The sequence below is a fragment of the Gossypium hirsutum genome, chromosome A04 (assembly GCF_007990345.1).
Source record: "Gossypium hirsutum isolate 1008001.06 chromosome A04, Gossypium_hirsutum_v2.1, whole genome shotgun sequence".
NCBI classification, from domain to species: Eukaryota; Viridiplantae; Streptophyta; class Magnoliopsida; order Malvales; family Malvaceae; genus Gossypium; species Gossypium hirsutum.
In genome coordinates this window covers 71,884,297-71,896,796 of record NC_053427.1, presented here as the reverse complement: position 1 = coordinate 71,896,796, position 12,500 = coordinate 71,884,297, and positions in this window count along the sequence as shown.

Below are 12,500 nucleotides of genomic sequence, written 5' to 3'. Positions count from 1 at the left end.
CCAATTAGTACAGTTTATTAGTTAAAGTCTCCTCTGTTTCAGGGTACGACTACTCTGACCCCTGTGCACTACGAACCAAATTTTTCCTTGTAAAGAATTCCAACGACCATGTCATTTGTTTCCCTTAAAATATAATCAATAAGGAATCCATGCATGTAAGGTATGACTCTTAATAATTTTTTTACAATTTATGGTGAATTTCTAAATTCAGAACAGGGGATCTAAAATTCATTCAGACCCTGTTTCAGCAGAACTCAAATATCACACAATATAGAATTCTTTTTCTTCCCCTGTTTTTTATGTGAAAATAGACTCATTAAGCTTTATTTTCATATATCATTTTCATTTTTATTCAAATTCCATGATTTTTGGTAAATTTTTAAAATCATGTAACTACTGCTGTCCAACACTGTTTTATTTCTAACATTCACTCTTGCATAATTCCACCTAGTCTTTTTTGTTATACCATAATTCACTCAATTATCGAGCACATAGCTCCTAACTTTTCTTAAACATAAACTTGCACATATTCACCTTATAATAACTTTCACATATTAACACTTTATCGATTTTCCCCGTTGAACTCAACGGAAAATAACAAATATACCACTGTTTACACATATTTCCCCCTTCCACACTTATAGCCGAAGTTATCTGATATGCATAGTAGCCTGCACATAATACTACACATGCGATCAACAATCCGGTACACGTAGTAGCCTGCACTTAGTACTACACATGTGACCTCATCATCTGATACACGTAGTAGCCTACACTTAGTACAACACACGTGACCGAAGTCATTGAGTATGCATAGTAGCCTGCACTTAGTACTACACATGCGACTTAACAGTATGATACACGTAGTAGCCTACACTTAGTACTACACATGTGATCGAAGTCATTGAGTACGCGTAGTAGCCTGCACTTAGTACTACACATGCGACATAATAGTATGATACACGTAGTAGCCTACACTTAGTACTACACACGTGTATTCACAATGGGTCATTCGTACTGTTCCTGTTCCGAAGGTTCAACCGGAAAATCTTTCCTTTTTCACTGTTAACACTTATTCATAATCTAATTAAATTTGCAATTTCCATCATTTAATCATTCTATGGATAGTCAACAATTCATATGATAACAACATAAAATAACATAAAAAAATCGATAAATTATTCATGTACGAACTTACGTCGGTGCAAACTTTAGAAATGTTATAATTTAGTCCGAAAGCTTTTCTTTTCCCCGTTCACGATCGATTCCACGTCTTTCTTGATCTATAACAGCACATTTAGCTCATTTAACACTCATACTATTTATTTCAATCCAAAAATCATATTATGGAAAAATTACGTTTTTGCCCCTAACTTTTACAAAATTATGATTTTTCCCCTAGGCTCGGAAATTTAATTTCAGCCCTTATTGTTATGTTTTATGACATGCTGGACATTTTTATCTTCTATGGAAACATCAAATTCTCACTCTAACATGTACTTATGAACATTAGGTATTTTTACCGATTATGCCGTTTTGCTCGTTTTCACTTAAAACTGAGTAGCACAAGTTGTCTAACACAATTTAAAACCTCATATTCTATCATAAAACACCAAAATACACAAATTTAACCTATGGGTATATTCCCAAATATGAACCCTAGGTTGAATTATTGTTAACATAAGCTAAATCGAGCTACCGGGATTTCAAAAACATAAAAATCATTAAAAACGGGGCTTGAAATCACTTACTATGAAGCTTGAAAGTTGAAGAAACCCTAGCTATGGAGAGAGGTGAAATTCGGCCAAGCTTAATGAAGATGAACACATTTTTGTGTTATTTTTCCCATTTTATTTCATTTAATATACAAATGACCAAAATGCCCTTACTACTAAACTTTCCAAAAATTCCATCCATGTCCAATTTTTGTCCATAGACTTAGAAATTAGTCAAATCGCTATTTAATACCTCCTCATTAATATTCCAAGGCAATTTCATACTAAAAACTTCTAGAATGCAAGTTTTGCAAATTATTCGATTTAGTCCCTAATTTCAATTTAAGCACTTTATGCATAAAATTTCATCACTACATTTTCACACAATCATGCAATCATATCATGAACGTCAAAATAATTATAAAATAATTATTTCTATCTCGAATTTGTGGTCACGAAACCACTATTTCGATTAGGCCCTAATTCGGGCTGTCACAATTCTCCCCCCTTTAGGGATTTTCGTCCTTGAAAATCTTACCGGTAAAGAGGTTTAGGTACTGTTTCCTCATAGCTTCCTCAGGTTCCCACATAGCCTCTTCTATTCCATGTCTGTGCCATAATACTTTCACTAAGGCTATACTTTTATTTCTCAATTTTTTAATTTCCCGAGCCAAAATCTTTATTGGTTCCTCCTCATAGGTCATATCCGGTCGAATTTCAATTTTTGTTAGAGGAATCACATGTGAAGGATCAAAACGGTAACGTCGCAACATCGAAACATGAAACACATTATGAATCTTTTCCAACTCGGTTGGCAAGGCTAGCCGATAAGCCACTGGTCCAACTCTTTCAATAACCTTATAAGGCCCAATGAAACGCGGACTCAACTTGCCTTTTCGGCCAAACCTTAAAATTTTCTTTCACAGAGATACCTTTAGAAAAACTTTATCACCCACTTGGAACTCGATCTTTTTTCTCTTCAAATCCGCTTATGACTTTTGTCGATCTGAAGCAGCTTTCAAACAATCACGAATCACTTTCACTTTTTCTTCAGTTTCTCTAATCAAGTCAACTCCGTGAATCTGTTTCTCACTGAGCTCAGTCCAATACAAAAGATTCCGACACTTGCGACCATACAATGCTTCGTACGGTGCCATCTGTATGCTCGATTGAAAACTGTTGTTGTAGGCAAATTTGACCAAGGGTAAATATTTCTCCCAACTGCCCTGAAATTCTAAAACACAACATCAGAGCATATCCTCGAGTACCTGAATTACTCTTTCTAATTGACCGCCAGTTTGTGGATGAAATGCGGTACTGAAATTCAATTTCGTACCCAAAGTTTCTTACAACTTTTTTGAAAACCTCGAAGTAAATCTCGGATCTCTATCCGAAATAATAGACATAGGTACTCTGTGTAATTTCACAATTTCAGAAATATATAATTCAGCCAACTTATCAAGAGAATAATCCGTACATACCAGAATAAAATGAGCAGATTTAGCCAGTCTGTCAACTAGTACCCAGATGTCATTTTTCTTTTTCGGAGCCAGAGGCAACCCTGTCACAAAATCCATCATAATTCTGTCCCATTTCCACTCGAGAATCATCATTGATTGAAGTAAACCTGAAGGTACTTGGTGTTCAGCTTTCAGTTGCTGGCAAATCAAGCATTTTGCTACAAACTCAGAGATATCTCTCTTCATACCGTTCCACCAATATATTTTCTTCAGGTCGTTGTACATTTTCGTACTACCAGGATGAACTTGCAAACAACCACTATGTGCCTTATGTAAAATCTTCTGAATCAATTCAGCATCTTTCGGTACACATAATCAATCACGGAACATTAAGCAATCCTCTAGTCTGATTCGAAAATCTGAGTTACAATCCAATTCACACTGAGCTCGCTTGGCTCGCAATTCACTGTCATTCTTATGAGCTTCACAAATTTGCTGAAGAAATAGCAGCCTAACTCTTAACTTAGCCAAAATCAAACCATCATCAGACATAGCCAAATCTGTACCCATAGCTCTCAAAGCAAACAAAGATTTTCAACTTAAGGCATCTGCGACTACATTCGCTTTCCCGGGATGATAATCAATTATTAATTCATAATCCTTTAATAATTCAAGCCATCTCCATTGTCATAAATTCAAATCTTTTTGATTCATCAAATATTTCAAACTTTTGTGATCAGCAAAGATTCGGCATTTCTCACCGTATAAATAATTACGCCAAATCTTCAAAGCAAAGACAATGGCGGCCAACTCTAAATCATGCGTCGGGTAATTCTTATCGTGCGGTTTCAACTGTCTTGAGGCATAAGCTACTACTTTACCTTTTTGCATTAAAACACAAGCAAGACCAATTGATGACGCGTCACTATAGATTATAAATTCTTTCCCCGCCTCGGGTTGCACTAACACTGGTGCTTTGGTCAACCGCTCTTTCAACTTCTCAAAACTTTGTTGGCACTCTTCAGTCCAATCAAACTTAACATTCTTTTGCAACAGCTTAGACATAGGAGAGGCGATCATTTAAAATCCCTCGACAAAGCGTCGATAATATCCAGCTAAGCCCAAAAAGCTTCTAACCTCAGATACATCCTTCGGCGGTTTCCAATTAACAATTGTCGAAACTTTGCTTAGATCGACCCGAATACCATCACCCGAAACTACATGTCCCAAAAATCCGACTTCATGAAGCCAAAATTCACTTTTACTGAATTTAGCAAACAATTTCTTTTCTCTTAAAATCTGTAATACCATTCTTAAATGTTCAGCATGCTCGGACTCATTTTGATAATAAATCAGGATATCATCTATGAACACAACCACAAACCTATCCAAGTATGGTCGAAAGATTCAATTCATCAAATCCATAAAGATAGCCGGAGCATTGGTTAAACTGAAAGGCATCACAAGGAATTCGTAGTGTCCATACCTCGTCCTGAAAGCGGTTTTTGGCACATCCTACTCTTTAACTCTCAGCTGATAGTAACCAGATCTCAAATCAATCTTTGAAAACACTGTCGCTCCTTTTAACTGGTCAAACAAATCATCAATTCTCAGCAACGGATACCTGTTCTTTATGGTCACCTTGTTGAGCTATCGATAGTCAATACAAAGTCTCATAGATCCATCCTTTTTCTTTACAAACAACACTAGGGCACCCTAGGGAGAGAAACTCGGTCTCACAAACCCCTTATCTGTTAACTCTTGCAACTGAGCTTTTAATTCTTTCAATTCAGTCGGAGCCATTCTATATGGAGAGATCGAAATTGGTGCAGTTCCAGGTAATAAATCAATAGCAAACTCTACCTCTCTGATCAGAGGCAACCCCGGTAATTCTTCTGGAAATACATCCGGGAACTCGTAGACTACCGGTACTGATTCAAGCTTCGACTCAGAAATTTTAGCATTTAATACATAAGCAAGATAAGCTTCACACCCTTTTCGCATATATCACTGAGCAGACATGTACGAAATCACCATAGGCAATTTATTTGATTCATTTATTTCCACCCGAAGAATTTCACCATTTTTACATTTCAACTCAAGAGTTTTCTGTCTGCAATTTACTCTGGCATCATGTAATATCAACCAATCCATACCCAAAATGACATCAAACTCGTCAAATGGTAGCAACATTAGATTAGCCGGAAAATAGTGACATTGAATCATCAAAATGCAATTTTTGCAAACCTTATCTACTAACACATATTTGCCTAAAGGGTTTGAAACTTTAATCACAAATTCAGTAGATTCTACAGGTAAGCTATTACTAGATACCAAATTCACACAAACATAAGAATGAGTAGATCCGAGATCAATCAATGTAATAACAATAGTATCATAAAGAGAAAATGTACCGGTGATCACATTAGGAGATGACGCCTCTTCCTGAGCACGTATGGCATAAGCTCTAGCAGGTACTCTAGCTTTCGGTCTCCCAGTTAATTCCTTTGTCACACTTCGACTGCTAGCTCCACTTCCAGTATTTCTCGGAGGTTTACCTCTATTAGTAGCACTAGTCTGTCTGGCACTCTGAAATTTTTCTTCTTCAACCTTTTTTGGACAATCTTTAATATAATGTTCTCGGGAACCACATTTCAAACAAGCCCGATTAATTGTCCAACACTCCCCGAAATGTTATTTACCACAGTGCTGACACTCGGGTCTATTAGATCTCACATTACCTACACTCGCCATTGAAGTAGCTTGAGCTTTAGAACCCGAATATGATCTCCCACGATCCCGATACGAATGTCCAGTTGAAACAGTCAACCGAGGATTCATTTCTTTAGACTTCTTTGACTGAGATTGGAATGGCTTACTCATTGGCCTCTTTCTTGCGTCTCTGGCTTTATTCACAGCTTTTCTCTTCTTGTTGCTCAGTTCTTCAGCTTTACAAGCTCGATCGACCAATACCACAAACTCTTTCAACTCTTGAATCCCAACTAGTAGCTTGATGTCTTCATTTAGCCCATCCTCGAACCTCTTACACATAATAGCTTTGGTGGACACACTCCTGGGCATACTTGCTGAGTCTGACAAAGTCACGTTCATATTCTGCCACAGACATTTTTCCTTGTTTCAGCTCAAGGAACTCTTTCCATTTTTGATCAATGAACTGCTGGCTTATATACTTCTTTCTAAACTCCTTTTGGAAGAAATCCCATGTAACCTTTTCTTTCGGAACCACAGATACCAGTTTCTTCCACCAATGATATGCCGAATCCATTAGTAAAGATATAGCATATTTCAAACATTCTTCGGGAGTGCAAGAAAGCTCATCGAATACCCTGATAGAATTTTCAAGCCAGAACTCTGCTTTCTCGGGATCATCATCTATATTAGCCTTAAATTCTTCAGTCCCTTGTTTTTGAATTTTATCAACTGGGGGTTTGCTCAATCTTACCATTTTGGCACCTTAGGGAACTACAGGAACTGGTTGAGGAATAGGAGGGGTGGAGGAGGCTGAGCATTCGGATTTGCCCGAACAAATTCTGTGTACCAATTACTCATCATACAGAGAAAGGCTTCTCGAGCCCTATCTCCCTGATCATGTGTCTCATGCCTGCTCTCAACTGGCGCAGTCCCTTGTGTGGAAGCCGACGCATTACTTTCTACATCATCAGCTACAGCTCGGTCGGGATCCATTTACTATATAAAAACACGATTTAAATTGTCAGGAGTCATCACACTATCATAATATAATTATGGCATGTATAGATAGACTTCCACACAGTATGTAAATCTGAGAACCGCCTAAACCTCGGCTCTGATACAAATAAATGTAACACCCCTTACCCATGTTCTAAGCCGAAACAAGGTACGGAATATTACAGATCACGAAAATATGAATTCACACATTTACCTGATCTTACATAATTAATTCCTCTAGTTTGAACAAAAATAGATAACATTAACAGATATACATAAATACAAGTAAATTATCAAATTTTGAAAAGTAATATTTTAAACCAAATTAATTATAACATATAACAAAATGATTCAGCCCTCTATACATGCCATAATTCCAAAATAGTGTTTACAAAATACCAAAAAGTATTGATAGTGTGGATGGGTCTCCGACGATCTCCAAATCTCGAGCTGGCTTAGTAATTCTATAAGACAAGAAAAAGAAAAGAAGGTAAGCATATAGCTTAGTAAGTAAGTACGAAATTGATATACAATTTATCAAAGTAAAACAATCCTACTAGTATATAATCACATATTCAGTACAGCCTATTTTCTGGAGTCCTAGTTTAAAAAAAATCATATCTCGAGATACAAACTCGAAAACCAATTTTGTAAATTTTCCCTGAAACTAGACTCATATGTCTACTTACTAATTTTTTTCTAGAATTTTTGGCCAGGCCAATTAGTACAGTTTATTAGTTAAAGTCTCCCCTATTTCAGGGTAAGACTACTCTGACAACTGTGCACTACGAACCAAATTTATCCCTGTACAGAATTCCAACGACCACACCGTTTATTTCCCTTAAAAATAGACTCAATAAGGAATCCATGCATGTAAGGTATGAATCTTAATAATTTATTTACAGTTTATGGTGAATTTCTAAATTTAGAACAGGGGATCTCGAATTCATTCAAACCCTATTTCAAGGGAATTCAAATATCACATAATATAGAATTCTTTTGCTTCCATTGTTTCTTTTATCTGAAAATAGACTAATTAAGCTTTATTTTCATATATCATTTTCATTTTTATTCAACTTCCACGATTTTTGGTAAATTTTTAAAATCATGTAATTTCTGTTGTCCAACACTGTTTTATTTCTAACATTCACTCTTGCATAATTCCACCTAGTCCTTTTTGTTCTACCATAATTCACTCAATTATCGAGCATATAGCTCCTAAATTTTCATAAACATAAATTTGCACATATTCACCTTATAATAACTTTCACATATTACCACTTTATAGATTTTCCCCGTTGAACTCAACGGAAAATAACAAATATACTATTGTTTACACATATTTCCCCCTTCCACAGTTATAGCCGAAGCTATCTGATACGCATAGTACCTGAACTTAGTACTACACATGTGATCAACAATTCGGCACATGTAGTAGCCTGCACTTAGTACTACATACGTGACCTCATCATCTGATACACATAGTAGCCTGCACTTAGTACTACACTCGTGATCGAAGTCATTGAGTACGCATAGTAGCCTGCACTTAGTACTACACATGCCACTTAATAGCATGATACATGTAGTAGCCTACACTTAGTACTACACACGTGTATTCACAATGGGTCATTCGTATTGTTCCTGTTCCGAAGGTTCAACCGGAAAATCTTTCCTTTTTCACTGTTAACACTTATTCATAATCTAATTAAATTTGCAAATTCCATCATTTAATCATTCTATGGACAGTCACCAATTCATATGATAACAACATAAAATAACATAAAAAAAATCGATAAATTATTCATGTACGAACTTACCTCGGTGCAAACTTTAGAAGTGTTATATTTTAGTCCGAAAGCTTTTCTTTTCCCCAATCACGATCGATGCCACGTCTTTCTTGATCTATAACAACACATTTAGCTCATTTAACACTCATACTATTTATTTCAATCCAAAAATCACATTATGGAAAAATTACATTTTTGCCCCCTAACTTTTACAAAATTACGATTTTCCCCTAGGCTCGAAAATTTAATTTCAGCCCTTATTCTTATGTTTTATGACATGCTGAACATTTTTATCTTCTATGGAAACATCAAATTCTCACTCTAACATGTACTTATGAACATTAGGTATGTTTACCGATTATGTCGTTTTGCTCATTTTCACTTAAAACTGAGTAGCACAAGTTGTCTAACATAATTTAAAACCTCATATTCTATCATAAAACACCAAAATACACAAATTTCACCTATGGGTATATTTCCAAATATGAACCCTAGGTTGAATTATTGTTAACATAAGCTAAATCGAGCTACCGGGATTTCAAAAACATAAAAATCATTAAAAACGGGGCTTGAAATCACTTACTATGAAGCTTGAAAGTTGAAGAAACCCTAGCTATGGAGAGAGGTGAAATTCAGCCAAGCTTAATGAAGTTGAACACATTTTTGTGTTATTTTTCCCATTTTATTTCATTTAATATACAAATGACCAAAATGCCCTTACTACTAAAATTTCCAAAAATTCCATCCATGTCCAATTTTTGTCCATAGACTTAGAAATTGGTCAAACTGCTATTTAAGACCTCCTCATTAATATTCCAAAGCAATTTCATACTAAAAACTTCTAGAATGCAAGTTTTGCAAATTATTCGATTTAGTCCCTGATTTCAATTTAAGCACTTTATGCATAAAATTTCATGACGAAATTTTCACACAATCATGCAACCATATCACGAACCTCAAAATAATTATAAAATAATTATTTCTATATCAGATTTGTGGTCACAAAACCACTATTCTGATTAGACCCTAATTCGGGCTGTCACACCAATAGAGTTTTGAGCAGTTGAAAGCATTGCTAACCGAAACACCACTTTTAGTTCAACCCAAATCGGGTAAAAAATTTGTGAATTACATGACAATTTATGTTGTGTGTTGATGCAAGAAGGAAAGGTCATAGTTTGTGCTTTTAGACAGTTGAAGCCTCATGAAAAGAACTATTTGACGCACGATTTAGAGTTGGCCGCTATTGTTTTTGCATTGAAAATTTGGCGGCATCATTTGTATGGTGAAAAGTGTCACATCTTTACTGATCATAAAAGTTTAAAATACTTAATGACTCAGAAAGATTTGAATTTGCAACAACGAAGATGGCTCGAACTACTAAAAGACTATGAATTAGTAATTGATTATCATCCGGGAAAAGCAAATATGGTCGCAAATGCTTTGAGTAGAAAATCTCTATTTGCCTTGAGAGCGATAAATACGAGACAGACTTTGTCTGATGATGTTTCAATATTAGCTGAATTAAAAGCTAAATCGGTTTTTCTTTAGCAAATTTGTGAAGCTCAAAAGTGTGATAGTGAATTGCAAACTAAAAGAGTGCAATGTGAGTCGACTAGTGATTCAAAGTACCAAATCGAATCCGATGATTGTTTGATGTTCCGAGATAAAATCTGCGTACCAAAAAATCTAGTGTTGATTTAGAAAATTTTACATGAGGGACATAGTGGTTGTTTATCCATTCATCTTGGAAGTACTAAGATGTATAATGATTTGAAACAGTTATATTGGTGGTCGGGCATGAAACGAGATCTTTCAGAGTTTGTTTTGAGATGCTTAATCTGTTAGTAAGTGAAAGCTGAACATCAAGTGTTTTCGGGACTACTACAGCTAGTAATGATACCTGAGTGGAAATGGGATAGAGTTACGATAGATTTTGTATCGGGATTACCCTTGACTCTGAAAAAGATGCTATTTGGGTTGTTGTTTATCGATTAACAAAATCGGCGCATTTCATTCTGGTACGTACTGATTATTTGCTTGATAGATTGACTGAATTGTACATTTTTGAAATTGTTAGATTGTACGGGGTGCCAGTTTTGATTATTCTGGATAGAGATCCGAGGTTTAAGAAATTGCAAGAAGCTCTGGGTACGAGTTTAAATTTTAGTACAACTTTTCATCTACAAAATGACAGATAGCCTGAGAATGAAATACCACAACCAAAACATACTATTTCAATACGCCAAAATCATTAAAAACTTGCATAACGTCTAAATGCATTTACCTTTCAACTTACCACCTATTTCATACCTCAAATTATACCATTTCATCAACTCAAAACCAAATCACAAATCACCATCATTCCAACCTTAATACTCCAATTTACAACCAACCAAAAGAACAACTATATAACCATATCAACAACTATTGAAAACATACCAAAACATAAGATAACTTATAATTCATATATATCTCTTAGCAAGCACATAATTCAAGCCAACTTAATGGTTATACACACCAAAATTTACAAGCCAAATCTCATGGCTATAATCATGACACAAAACATACCAAAATGACACTAGCCTATACATGCCATATACCATATATACAAAGCTCCAAAAGTACCAAAAACTAGTTGATAGTGTGATGATGGATTCCCGATGATCCCCGATGTCCAAGCTAGCTTCAAAAATATATAAAACATGGAACACACAAAGTAAGCTTTAAAAGCTTAGTAAGCCATATACAAATAAGGTCATCTCATGAATCAATATCATTTATATCAATTAAGTAAGATATGAATAAGCACATTTAAATACACATTCAAGTCCACAAACCTTTCTCATTGTTCACATATTCAATATCATAATTGAATTCATCAAATGCTTCCCCTTTTAATACTCGTATGAATCTCATACGCACCTGAGTCGTTTAACTCATTAACACATTCTTTCTCGACTTGTCTTTGCCTGTTGAACCACTAAGAATTGTTAAGGATACTCGAAAATCACATAAGCTCGTACAATGCCATATCCGAGATATGGTCTTACATGTTATCACATATCGATGCCATTGTCCCAAACAGGGTCTTACACAAAATCAATTAACGATTCCAATGTCCCAGACATGATCTTACACATAATCTCAATACAATGCTAATGTCCTAGACATGGTCTTACATGTAATCACATCTCGATAACCTAATGTCATGACATCTGTATCCTATACTATTCCCAGGGTTCGTACGGGACTTTTAGATATAGTAACTCTGTCGATTCTTGCTCGTAATTGCTCGTTCAACATTCATTGCTGTTCAATCATAATAAAACATATATATAATTCAATGTAAAGACATTTATTTGCATATGAACTTACCTCGTAGTCGGAAATAACGGACGGGGTTAACTATTTGATAACTTTCGTTTTCCCAAGATCTAGATCTAGTTTCTTTCTTTCAGGATCTATATGTATTCAAAATTAATCCACTTAATCATCAACTCAATCAATTTCATCCACAAACACATAATTTAGCCAATTTGCACTTTGGCCCTAAACTTTCACATTTCTTACAATTTAGTCTTTATTTCACAAAATCACAAATTACACAATTTCTTTTTAATTTCATGCTAGTTGAATTTCTATAGGCTCCATAACAGCCCATATTTATCAATATTTCACACATTTAACCATACATATTCATCTTTTCACAAATTAGTACCTTTTATGCAATTTCACTAAAAATCACTTTACAAAACATGATAATCTATCAACAATTACTCATTTTTGATCATCAAACATTTAAGAACAAATGAATTCATCAATGACAA